Below are 12,317 nucleotides of genomic sequence, written 5' to 3'. Positions count from 1 at the left end.
CCACTCATAATCATTATAATATTCTCCCTCAAATCCCTACATAATTACTTACTGCCCATCACCAAACATATCATACTTAAACTCTTCTCACTTACCTCAAGGGCTCACATCCATTTTCTCATCTCTGACTAAATTAATTTTTCATTACCATCCAATGTGCCCCATTTTTAGCACAGGGTCAATAAGTTATAAGTCACGGAAAAAATTAACCTTCGTTTCCCTGTTTTCAAGTGACTGAATCCCCAGCAGCTCCCCCCTCACCACTCACTCTTCATGGAGTTGACTCTTCCTTCTGTGTGCCAGTCCATAACCAGCTCCAAATATCGCTGAGGAGCCCTAAATGCTCCCTATCATACCTTTATTTGGCCTTTTCCAAGTGTTCAAATACTCAGTCTGTGCAGTTTTATTTTTTACCATTTCAAAATTAAACTTCATGAATTAGAGCTACACACAAAGCACTGATGAGCCTCAAAAATATTAAGCAAAAAGTCAGAAGAATGCATGATTTGGCATCATGTCTCTAGAAATTCTTAACAAAGAAAACAATATTACAGATTTTTCAGAGGTATATTAAGGTGTGATAAAAACATAAAGAAATGCATGTAAGTGGTAAATCTGTAATTCAGAGTTAAGGGTTAGGAGGAAGGGGGCTTCAATTGTAGAGGAAATGTTCCATTGATTAAGGTGAGTGGTGAGTGCGTCAGCATGTGTTCCATTGTTTACTTCTTGCATATTTAAGGATTTTTAAAATAAAAAGCAGAAAATATCTTCAATGTTAGGCCCCCAATTCCTAGCGACGCACAAAGAGTGCTATTCTCTCAACTTACATGTAATGTTAGACTTATGATTACAAGAGACTTACAGAATCATCTATTCCAAGTTTTTCTTCTTTACTTGAATTAAGAATCTATTACCTAATCTTCCAATCATTTGTATATTAAGGTTTATTCAGTTATTCATTTAAAAATTATATATATATATATATATATATATATATATACACACACACACATATATGGCCTCTTTGTGGTAAGCACCAGGTTGTCAGTGGAAGATACAGAGGGGAATACAATTTTGCCTATTTACTATGGAGATTTAAACTGTACAAGCAGATACAGATCTATAAAAAATTAAGTGAATGATTTGTTGTAGTTGCTCTGATAGAAGGACACAGGCAGAAGGCAAAGCCTGAAGATGTGAAACTGAAGATAACCTAGTGTCTTAGTCCATTTTGTGTTGCTATAATAAAATACAACAAAATACCCACGATTAGGTAATTTATTTTAAAAACCCAGAAATTTATATCTCACAGTTCTGGAGTACAGGAAAACCAAGATCAAGTCAACAGCAGGTATGGTGTCTGGCAAAGGTCTGATCTCTTCTTCCAAGACAGTGCCTTGAAAGCTGAACCTTCTGGAGGGGTAGAAGAGCTGTTCCTCACAGGGCAGAAAAGAGCAGAAGAGAATGGAAAAGCCTATGCAAGCTATTTATTTATTTTTGAGATAGGGACTCTCCCTCTGGGCTCAAGAGATCCACCCACCTCAGTCTCCAAAGTAACTAGGATTACAGGTGAACACACCTGGCTAATTTTTAAAAATTAATTTTTGCAGAGACACGGTCTTGCTGGTTGCCCACACTGGTGTCAAGCTCCTGGCCTCGAGCAATCCTCCCACCTTGGTCTCCCAAAGTGCTGTGATTACAGGCATGTGCCACTGCACCCACTCACAGGCTCTTTTTATAGCAGCATTAATCCTTTTATGAGTGGAGCCCTAGTGACCTAAACACCTGCCATTAGTCTCCATTTTCCAGCCCCGTTGCACAGGGGACTAAGGTTAAACATAAGCTTTGAAGAGGACAAAAACATTCAAACTGTAGCACCCATGATAGAGAGTGGGAGCTGAGGCTCAGAGAACTAGCAGGCAAACTTTTAACATTAAAACTTGGCTTTCCATCCTCTATTCTTTCACCCTATAATGATGCTCTGCAAATGTGATATTTATAATATAAATTGATTTTAGCTATATGCATAATGAATTTAATAATGTCTCCCATAAGTTCTAATTGGTAAGACTTATAGCATAATTAAAATGCATAGCCTATGTCTACAAAAGTCAAATTAAATGAGGTAAAGAAAATATATGAAATAAAAGAAAGAATTGGCAACAATGCTAAAATTTTAATTCTAGGTAAAATGTTGAAAACATTCATTTTCTTTGGTACTGCTTTTTCAATTTGATTGCAAACATTGTTCTGTACACCTGGTGATCATCGTCACCTTTATTTAAAGTTGTGGTTAGAAGCATAGACGTTGGCACCAAAAAGATCATCACAGAATAGCTGTATGTCTTTAGGCAAAATTCTTCATCTTTCTGAGACCTAAATTTTTTTTCATGTAAAATAGCAATGATAGTAATATCGCTCCTATACTGTTGCCAGGATTAAAACAGTCAATTCGCATAAAATTCTTAGCACATTGCCTGGCACAAAATAAGTATTCAAAAATGTTCAATGGTTTATTATTATTATTTTAAAATGCCTGTAAGGAAAATCTAAATGGCCATATACTATCTTTTACCAGACATTTGAAACTCAATAGTGCATAATGCCTTCATAATCCTCTCTTAGTTCCTTGAATATAAAGTTAAGACAAGAGACATTTTTACCTGTATATAAAATGTGGGTAAAGTTGTAAACAAAAGACATGAATTCTTACTGCTACTCATATCAGGAATTGTCCATGTGCTTTTTAGAAAGCATCACCATATATTTACGTCTTATAATTTTCCTCAGAAAGAATTTATTTTAATTTGTGTCACAGAATTTTAGTGTGAAAAACTAGAGAAATCACCTTAAAAAACATCATGGCATCAAATTACACATCATAATTGCAACATAACATCTAATGGCAATGTAAATCTTGATTTTATCTCCAGTGTTATACTAATTTTTTGCTACAAATTCAGCATAATTTGTACTTAAAATATCTCTATGTTAACTCTGGTATCACTTTTAATTATTTTGGTTTATGGAGTTTATCTTTCTGTATTTTAAACTAGCTATTGGAAAGTTGAAAGTTTTATCTGGTAGATTTTATTCCTTAGAAATATTTTGGAACCGTAAAAGAATAATGATGGGTAGATATTCACAAGGGATTATTCTTTTCATTCTTGTGTATTTCCTGCTTCAAAATGCATTTCTCACAAATATTTTTATTATTTGTACTTTCGAAATCTACACAGTCACTAATGAGGAAGAAATCAAAAGCATTTTCATAATTTACAAAAACTCTCACCTGAAGCTTTGAATTCCCATAGTTCTCAGAAAATAAAAATTAATGAAGATGTATTTTTGTGAAAAAAAGAAATACTCTATGTGAAATTTTATATATATTTATATCAAGATATTGTTATATATGTTTTATTTTAGAACATTATCAATATTTTGAATGACGCGAATTTATCAATAGTAGAAAAAATTCAATTTCTTTCAAAAATCTTTTACAGATTTTTTTAAACTAATAACAGAACCAATTTCATATACACACAAGTGGTACCACTTTAGAAATACTACAGAAAAACTTCATAACCATTTAGCACAACTTTGAGTAACTTAAAAAATATAAATCGTTTTTTAAAATGTAGTATTATCTACAGTATTATTTCTTGTAAGTCATTGATATATATTAACCTTTCTGTGGCGATGTAAAGTAAGTATTAATAACAAAATCTGGTACTCTCAAGGGGTAGTATCTGAAATTATGGTCAGGAGACAGTGTGTGGTAAAGAACGGGTGCAAGCCATTTATCTTCATTTTCTCTGTCTTTTATTGGTTGATATCTATTTAAGGTTTGAAGGTGGTAGAGGATGCCATTCCCCACTTTTAAAAAAAGCTCCTGTCAGTTGATAAGTAAACCTTTGATTTTTAAGATGACAGGATTAATAGCCCTTTTTAAAAAAAGTGCTGCTAACAGGAAATCAGAGTATATGTAAAAAGCCAGAAAAGGTTAGTGGTGACCAGTGAAGATCCCTTGTGGCTGATTGACAGAGATAATTGGAGAACAAGAAAACTTGCACTTATCAGAGCCCGACAGCCTCCAGGAAGGAAAGGTCCTCGGCCAGCACCAGCTCCAACACTTGACTGGTGTGTGGTTAGACACAGTACGATGATCACAGCATTGGATGCAGTCAGAATTTAATACCCTGGCAGCTGTGGAAACAGTAAGACGATCCACCTCATGACTGTGGGATTGAGTAACATTCACAGGCTTCGCTGGAGGTTCAGAAAAGCACAACAGTGCCTGCACCCCAGAGCTTCTTATAATTCTCTAGAAGTTTGAAATTTTTCTTTTTCAAAAGGGACATTGGCTCAAGGTCATTTCTCCTGACTGATGCTTCAGTGATTAATTTCATTTCCTCTGTTCAAGTAGCCTATGTATACTTTACAAAATTGCATCAACAAATTGGGTTAGTAGCCTATTAGGCTAAGAAAAATAAAATTGTCGCTTCCTCATGTCCTCTGTGTACTATCTACTGCAGCGAAAGTGTGTCTCCCTAGGTACGTTCTAGCTATCTTTAAATGGCAAGATAAACTTAAAGAGAAAAAGGATGAGCACACAGAAGAGCACTGCTAATCAAATTTTCCTTGAGTTTGAAATAATTAGAAATCAAGGAAATAGAAAATACTTCATTTTCTGGATGCATATATGATAATGTAGGAATCCAGCATGCTAGATTTTGAATTATAGTTTTGCTAAATTCAGTGAGACATTGCATTTCTTTGGACATTGGTATGATTTTTTTTTTTATTGCTGAATGAATGTGACCATTTGCTATAGTGATATTTCCATATGTTCTTTTCTGTTACAGATTCTTAAATATTTTTCTAGATAAGAATAAACATCATTATTCTGTTCAAAAATCTAAGAAATATAAAAAATCTGTCAGAGAGATAGTTCTCAAAAGAGCGGAGTAAACACTCTTTATGCTAGAGAAGAAAATAAACCAAAAAAGGAAAGTTATCGTAGACGAGGTGGGAAGCAAACAGAAAGGGACAGGAGCAGGAAGAATGTGGGGGGTGGGTGTGGCTGCCTGTGCATATGTGTCTGTGCATTTTATTGCCGTTTCTGGTACCCCCTCTTCCTCAGGAGGGAGGAAACAGGGGAGCAGGTGAGAAGTGTAGGTGAGGAATTTTTCTGAGAAGCAAATGAAGAAAAACAGTTATATGTAAGTTGGTGGGGAACTATTTATTAAAAGAAAAAACAAACAACAGTTAAAAATAAAACCAAATAAAACCTGGAGGCCTCCATTTCAAAAATGTTTTGTCTTCCCATCAGTAAGAATAGTGGTAGATTTTTCTTTAAATTTTCAAATCAGTGCTGTATTTTTATAGCAGAGAACTAACGTGGGAGTTAGGGTTGTTTCACAGACCAGTGATATACCTATGACTAAAAGGGACATTTACTGTTTGTTCCCATTTGAGGTTACTTTTAGAGCTAATCTGGAACATTTTGGTCTTCTGCTGGAGATGAAAATCAGGGCTCTCCCAGGGACTCTTTTTACCAATAAAAGAGATATTTCAAGAAAATGGAAACAGATACAAATTGCTAGTCATTTATATCAATTTAAATTTTTAAAAAAACATTTTTATGGTGATGGGTTTTACTTGTTTGCTGCTTATGTTAATTAGCTTGTGTGTTGTCATACTTGGACATTGTTTACACATGTATTGTCTATGCAATTGTCAGCAATTTTCTTCTCTAAAGGGAGATGATTGGTAGATGATAGATAAATAGACAATAGATGGATCAAATTTAGTTCTACGGGCCACACATGGCCTCTGTCACTGCCACTTCTCATCCCCTTTCTCCTTTGTTCTCTCCTCTTCCTCCTCCTGCTCCTTTTCCTACTATTACCATCCTTCAAAAATGCTGAAATCATTCTTACCTCCTTTTTTGTATAAATGCAGGCCATGAACCAGATTCGGACAGTGGGACATAGTTTGCCAAACCTTGCCTTATAGTTCTATAAGACTTATAGTTCTATAGACTGTGTTAGGAAGTATCTTCCCCATGGCCGCTGATGAGGATGAACATAAAGTGCTATAAGATCTTTGTATTTAAAACCATAAGTTCCTGATTATGCCTAAAATGCCCAAAGTGTTTCTCCCATACATTAAATAGTGCAGCACTGAGGAGCTGCTTACTTAAGAACATTAGAAGAATACTAGCCACAGAACCATGGACTATTATTACTAGAAATGACTTTAAAGATTAATCCATTTAACATTGATTTGTTTTAGAAGCTGTCTTATTTTCCAGATGAGGAAACATACTCTGAGAAAAAAAATTGTGACTATATGTTGACTTCTATAATTCCCTCCTAAGATAACAGGTAGACTTTAGAGCATCAATTTTAAATCAATGCCAATTATCTTAGTTTAAGATTGCTAAAGTGCTTGCATCTCACTAAAATACTGTCTCCGGAGAGATAATTAGTAATAAGGTTAAAAGATAGATGATGATGTGCAAAGCAGCATCAAATTATATGTTCACGTAATACAAATTATAACCAATATTTTAACTTTAAATATTTGTTATTTTCCAAGGAACATTTTGTAAAGGGCTTTTTACTCTAATTCTAACTCCAGAAATGTCCTTAACCAGCAAACTGAGTATTCATTTTTCAAGACATTTAAGGGTTCTGTCTCAGACATCTTCCTTTTCTTTTTTTACTACTTCACCAGTTTCTTGAATAATCTCAACACCTGTGATTTATATATCTAGCCTCCCAAGTCTCTATTTTTACAACCCTTAATTTTGATTTTTTATTTCTATTATAATTGTCTGTTAGACATCTTTTTCTGGGGCTACCACATGTTCCATAAATGTTGCATGTTCAAAATATAACCAATTCTTTCTTACTTTCCCCAAACCTCCCCCTCAGTCTGTAGTACAGTATCAGTTCTATCCAGTTCCGCAAGCCTGAATACTGGGCATCCTGCATAACTTGTCTAACCCCCACTTTATCCCCATGTCATACCACTTATTGAATTTTGTCGATTCTATCTCTTTTGTATCTTTTATATCCATCTCGTTTCCATTTCTGTCACTAAGTACAGGACCTCATTATTCTGGCTTATACTGGTTCAGTAATCTCCTTGCCAGCAGCTTGACCCTCTCTAATCCATATCTGACACCGCAGCTATAGTAATCTTTTAAAATGCAAATTTAATCATCTTACTTCTTTAAATCCTTCAAATGGCTTCCCATTTTCTATAGGTTAAAATCAAATGTTTTTGTGTGGCAGACAAGTCCCTTTCATGATCTCATACCCAAACGCATCTCTTCCTTCTGTACTCTCTATAGGAACCCTACTGAATTTGCAGTTTCCACACAGCCCACCTCTAATTTCTCACATTCTGTTTCTCTACTTATAAGGTCCTTTACCTCATCATCCACATCTCAAATTCCCACTCACCTTATTATGCATAAGTGGAATAGTGTTTGTATTCATCAAGGTTCTCCAAGTAAACAGGGTTCTTTCTCTCTCTCAGAATGATAGAGAGAGAGAGGGAGAGAGAGAGAGAAAGGTAGAGAGAGTGAGAGGATAGATTTATTATAAAGGATAGACTCATACAATTATGAAGCTATAAGTTCACAATTTGCAGGGTGGGCTGGTGATATGGGATATCCAGGGAGAGCCGATGTTCCAGTCCAAAGACCATCAAGTAGGAAGAGTCAGTGGTGCAGATGCAGTCCAAAGATAGTCAGCTGGAGAATTCTCTCTTAGATGAGGAAAGGTCAGTCTTTTTGTTTTACTAAGCCCTTCATCTGATGGGATGAGGTCCACCCACGTTATGGAGGACCATCTGCTTTACTCATATCCACCAATTTAAATGTTAACTTTGTCTAAAAACACCCTCACAGAAATACCCAAAATAATGTTGGACCAACTATGTGGGAACCACAAAGTCCAGACAAACTGACACATAAAATTGACCATCACACTACAATGTAATTCTTCACTCCTCCAGAGAGTCAGTTGATTATCCTCTCATTATCCTGCAAACATATCTACTACATGCCTCTATTTTTATCTATATATGTCTTTACAATTATTTGGGTCAATCTCTCATACCAGATATAAGATTCATGAGGAAAGAAATAATGATTAATATATATATGACAAATTTATATTCATTAACAAATAAATGAGTGAATGGATGAAGCAAAAGAAATATTTAAAAAACAGATGCAAAATTTTATATAAATAATTATTTTAATGAAACTAGATTGCACTGGCTAACAACAGTTACAAAAATAATAGTAAGACAAGAAAACGTAGAGCTCTCTGTCATTTTCAAAAAATCTTTTATTTCATTTGAATCTCACATTAATTATGGATATAAGTGGTTTGTTATTTTTCTCATCTAATGAATGAGGCTTAGAGAAGATATGGATTTGACCAATGTTGCAGAGTTAGCAATTGTCACTGCCAGGACTTCTGGACTCTATCTATTTAGCACTTTTTCTCCCAACAGTCAGATTTTAATAAAAGCCTACCCTAGTCTCTTATTTTGTGATTTTTTAAGCTAAGTGTCTTTTACTAGGTTATTAATTTTTAGATTCTCACTGTACACTGTGAACTGATATGCTGTTACTTGGAGCAATATGTTGGAACATGCTACTGCTTGACTCATTTCCAATTTTCAGTATCTGTAAAAAATGGAAGTAGTTCAAATAGCTGCAAATTAAAGCACAGTTTAAAACCACTGTATCATATCAAACCTATCTGTGCTTTGGTTTATAAGTGCACACTGCCTGTGCATGGATAATCCATCACAGTTTAAAATTAGAAAAAGACTTGCAGCAGGTCACTGATTTTTCTGACAACATGACCTTCTAAATACTTCTTGAACTAAATAGATGTGTTTCCCTCTGAATGTTTTCAAATCAAGATTCTTTCAGTGGAGGCTCATTTCTGTACTCTGGAAAGCCCATTTGACTCTGTGATTTAATTAAACTGGTATTTGCATTTATAAAGCAGAAGTAACCAAGGGCAAGGGCATCTACTTACATATGTGCCCTAGTTCTATAATGGAGATGTGCACATCTGTCAAGGTTGTTGAAACTGAATCCACATGTCCTCTGATGTTGGATGGTATTCTGGACACTGCTTTAGCTTGCCTAAAGAGCAGTGTTAGATTTCACAGATCCTCAAGGGATAAAAGGAATCTGTACTGAAATGTGGTAGTGTTGAATTTGGCCAGTATTTCTCATCTTCCTTTTTAAAATTCATTTGTATTATGTTTATTTTTGGTAAAAATTTTGGGAATAACTATAAATGTAACTGTTCACACATAACCACCCAATATCAAATAACCAGCTAATGTGAAATACCCAGCTATTTAGAAACATGAGGATGACTAACAGAAGATTTGCTCTTCACAAAGGTATTTATAATTGTGTAAATACAGCCTTTTTTCTAGGCTCAATGTCCATGTATCTACAAAATCAAGTTTCTTCTCTTTATTTATGTGACTAGCAACCCCAAAAACATTCTTCTAAGCATGCATTATTTTATACAACCTCTTCCCAAAATTTGTATCTCCCCATCCCTGATACTCGCAAATTTAAATTTTTATAAGATTACATTAAAGACATAGTGGGTGGTATTTTCATAAGGTTTCATGGGCTTATTATAGGACGAAGGTAATGATCCTATTTTTTAGCCAGAATCACCATCTTGTTAACTATGAATGGCAGAAAGGAGGGATACTTCTTTGGGGTAAAAGATAGGTGACCTGCCTCTGGTGGGGAAGGATTTAAAATTATGTGACTGAAGGAAGGAAGCTTTAGGCTTTTTACTGGGAGCTGTTCCAGGAAGTTATATGCAGCAGAGAGGGGGAATATATTAGTGGGCTTCTCCATACAGAGGGGTAGTATAAAGATGAGAGATTGGAAATTGAAATGAGGGTGGGGTGGGGAGCCTGCCACAGATGTTGGGAATTGTAGACTTCTTTTTGGCTAATGAGAGAGATATAGAAGAAGCATCTGGCAGCAGGGAGGGTCTACATTTCAGTATACACAAGAATAGAAGATGAAAGGATACAGTCCATGGAATACATACACTTTAGTAAAGCATTTGATATAGCGTCTGGTGAAATTGTACTTTAAAGTATTTCTACTAGGTATAACTATCAAAACAGATGAGAAACACATGTGAAACTACACTACACATAAAGGAAATGGCATCACAGCTAGACATGGTAGGCACATAGGTGCTTGGGGGGACTCTGAGAGTTCTCTGTGGAATCTGGAAGGGTCTGCCTGGCTCATCACCTTCTCCAGTGACTTGAAACAGGGACTATGGGAGGTTTTCACATAATTCGTGGATGATGCTGAATGGGGAGGCAATGTGTGCACACATAACTCCTACAACAGGACCTAAGGAACCAAGGAATGTGTACGTCAAGAGTCCAGAAGGTCATGGGAAGTAGAACTTGTGCTCTTTCTATATTCTGAGCAGCAACTGGGTCACCTTTGGGATCTGGCAGTCATTCATGTGGCACAAAGCGTCAAAGTCCATCCTGAATGAAAGACTTATTTTTGTTAATTTATCTTGACAAGATAGTAAGAGCTAATAACATCAACTGGAAACTGCTATTTCCTTAATATGAAAAACAAAATAAATAAAAAATAAATATAGCTAATAAGAAAATAAATGTCACAGAAATATGAATTTTATATAAATTATAATGGAAATTCATCATTACACTACAGAATATAAAACTTGTTATATTTTTAAACTATTAGTGTGAAAATTATATTTCTATACTTAGTAACTAGAATATCTTGATTAATAAAAAATAAAAGATGCATTCAAATGAACATAATTATAAGTCTTGTTACGGTAATAATAATTTGAATTGTAAAGATAATTGTAACCTTAAATTATCAAAGAATATTTTTCTTACAAAGAATAAATGGTATATGCTAATGGATGAGATAGGGTTTTGATAAGATGTTTCGATAGCTTTGCAAAGCTGGGACAAAGGCCATATGATAAAATCAATGTATATCTCAGTTTTTAAATCTTGTTATGTTTAAAAGTGATTTTTAAAAATCATCTGTCTTATAAAAAGACACAGGTTCTCTTTAATGGAAAGCAATGTGCATTTGAGCACAATTGATGGCTTTAATCTGATTGCTAATAAGAAAAAAAAACTTTATATAAACATAAGGACAATAATTGATGAAAGAAGTAAATCTAACACAAATTCTGTTCTCTTTTGGCCCTGGAAAAGAAAAGATGCAGAAGTTATCAAGCTGCATGGAAAATGTTAGAAAGGCAGAATAAGGCTTTATCTCTAATTTACAGAAAGCTGTCATGGATGAGACTCGCACTCAACCGAAAGAGCAAAGCAATTGATGGATATTGGCCTAAAGCCCTGGAGCAGTGTATGCACTTTGAAAACATTTTAACTTTAATTCAAAATATTCAAGATGGTTGAAAGAACCATCTCCTCCAAACAGAGTGTAAAGTGCTATTAGGAGAATTAGTCATTAATGACAATTAAGGATCAGAGTCAAAATGTAATAAAGTTGTATATAGATATTATATTCAGTATATAAAAAGGCAAATCTTTTCCAATATTAAGAACTATATTTTCATAGTAATATTTACCTTTTAAAGCAAATAATTGCTATGCCCCCTACATTTAATAAATGGTTCTTTATTAGTTAACTATGCCTTTAGGAAAGCCTGGTGTCCCAAACATTTGGGTATACACAGTGAACCACTGGTCTCAACATACTCAAAGTTAGTGTTTTTAGTATTGAACTTACCATGTTAAACTAATACAGGGGACTAAATAGAACCTGCCTAGACACAGTGTGTTTAAATTTTGACCATGGAGGAGAATTTTGTGATTTAAATTAGAGGAATAGACTTTAAATAAAACAAATATGCTTTTATCTTTTAAAAATACTTTTATTATCTCTATCTCTTTTATTTCTTTTTTACTATTAACATTACTATATTACTATTACTTATTATTTACTTTATCTTATCCTTGTATTGTTGTTTTATTGCTTCTATCTCTGGATGGAGAGTAAGCAAAGTGAACAGGTGGACTTTTGAAGTTCTCTGATAGCGTGATCTGAGCCCAGCCTGAGTGCCAGAGGTCCCACTCACCAGAGTTTGCACCTGCCTGGATTCTTTCATCCCACCCTTTGGGCTTCCACTCTCCAAGAAACTTCCCTGGGTCAGGATAATCTCACACCCAAAGCCATTCCCTACTGCCTTCTCCTGGTAATG

The sequence above is a fragment of the Propithecus coquereli genome, unplaced genomic scaffold (assembly GCF_000956105.1).
Source record: "Propithecus coquereli isolate 6110/MARCELLA unplaced genomic scaffold, Pcoq_1.0 Scaffold609, whole genome shotgun sequence".
NCBI lineage: Eukaryota > Metazoa > Chordata > Mammalia > Primates > Indriidae > Propithecus > Propithecus coquereli.
The sequence above is the reverse complement of the archived record's forward strand: the minus strand, read 5'-3'. Positions refer to the sequence as shown.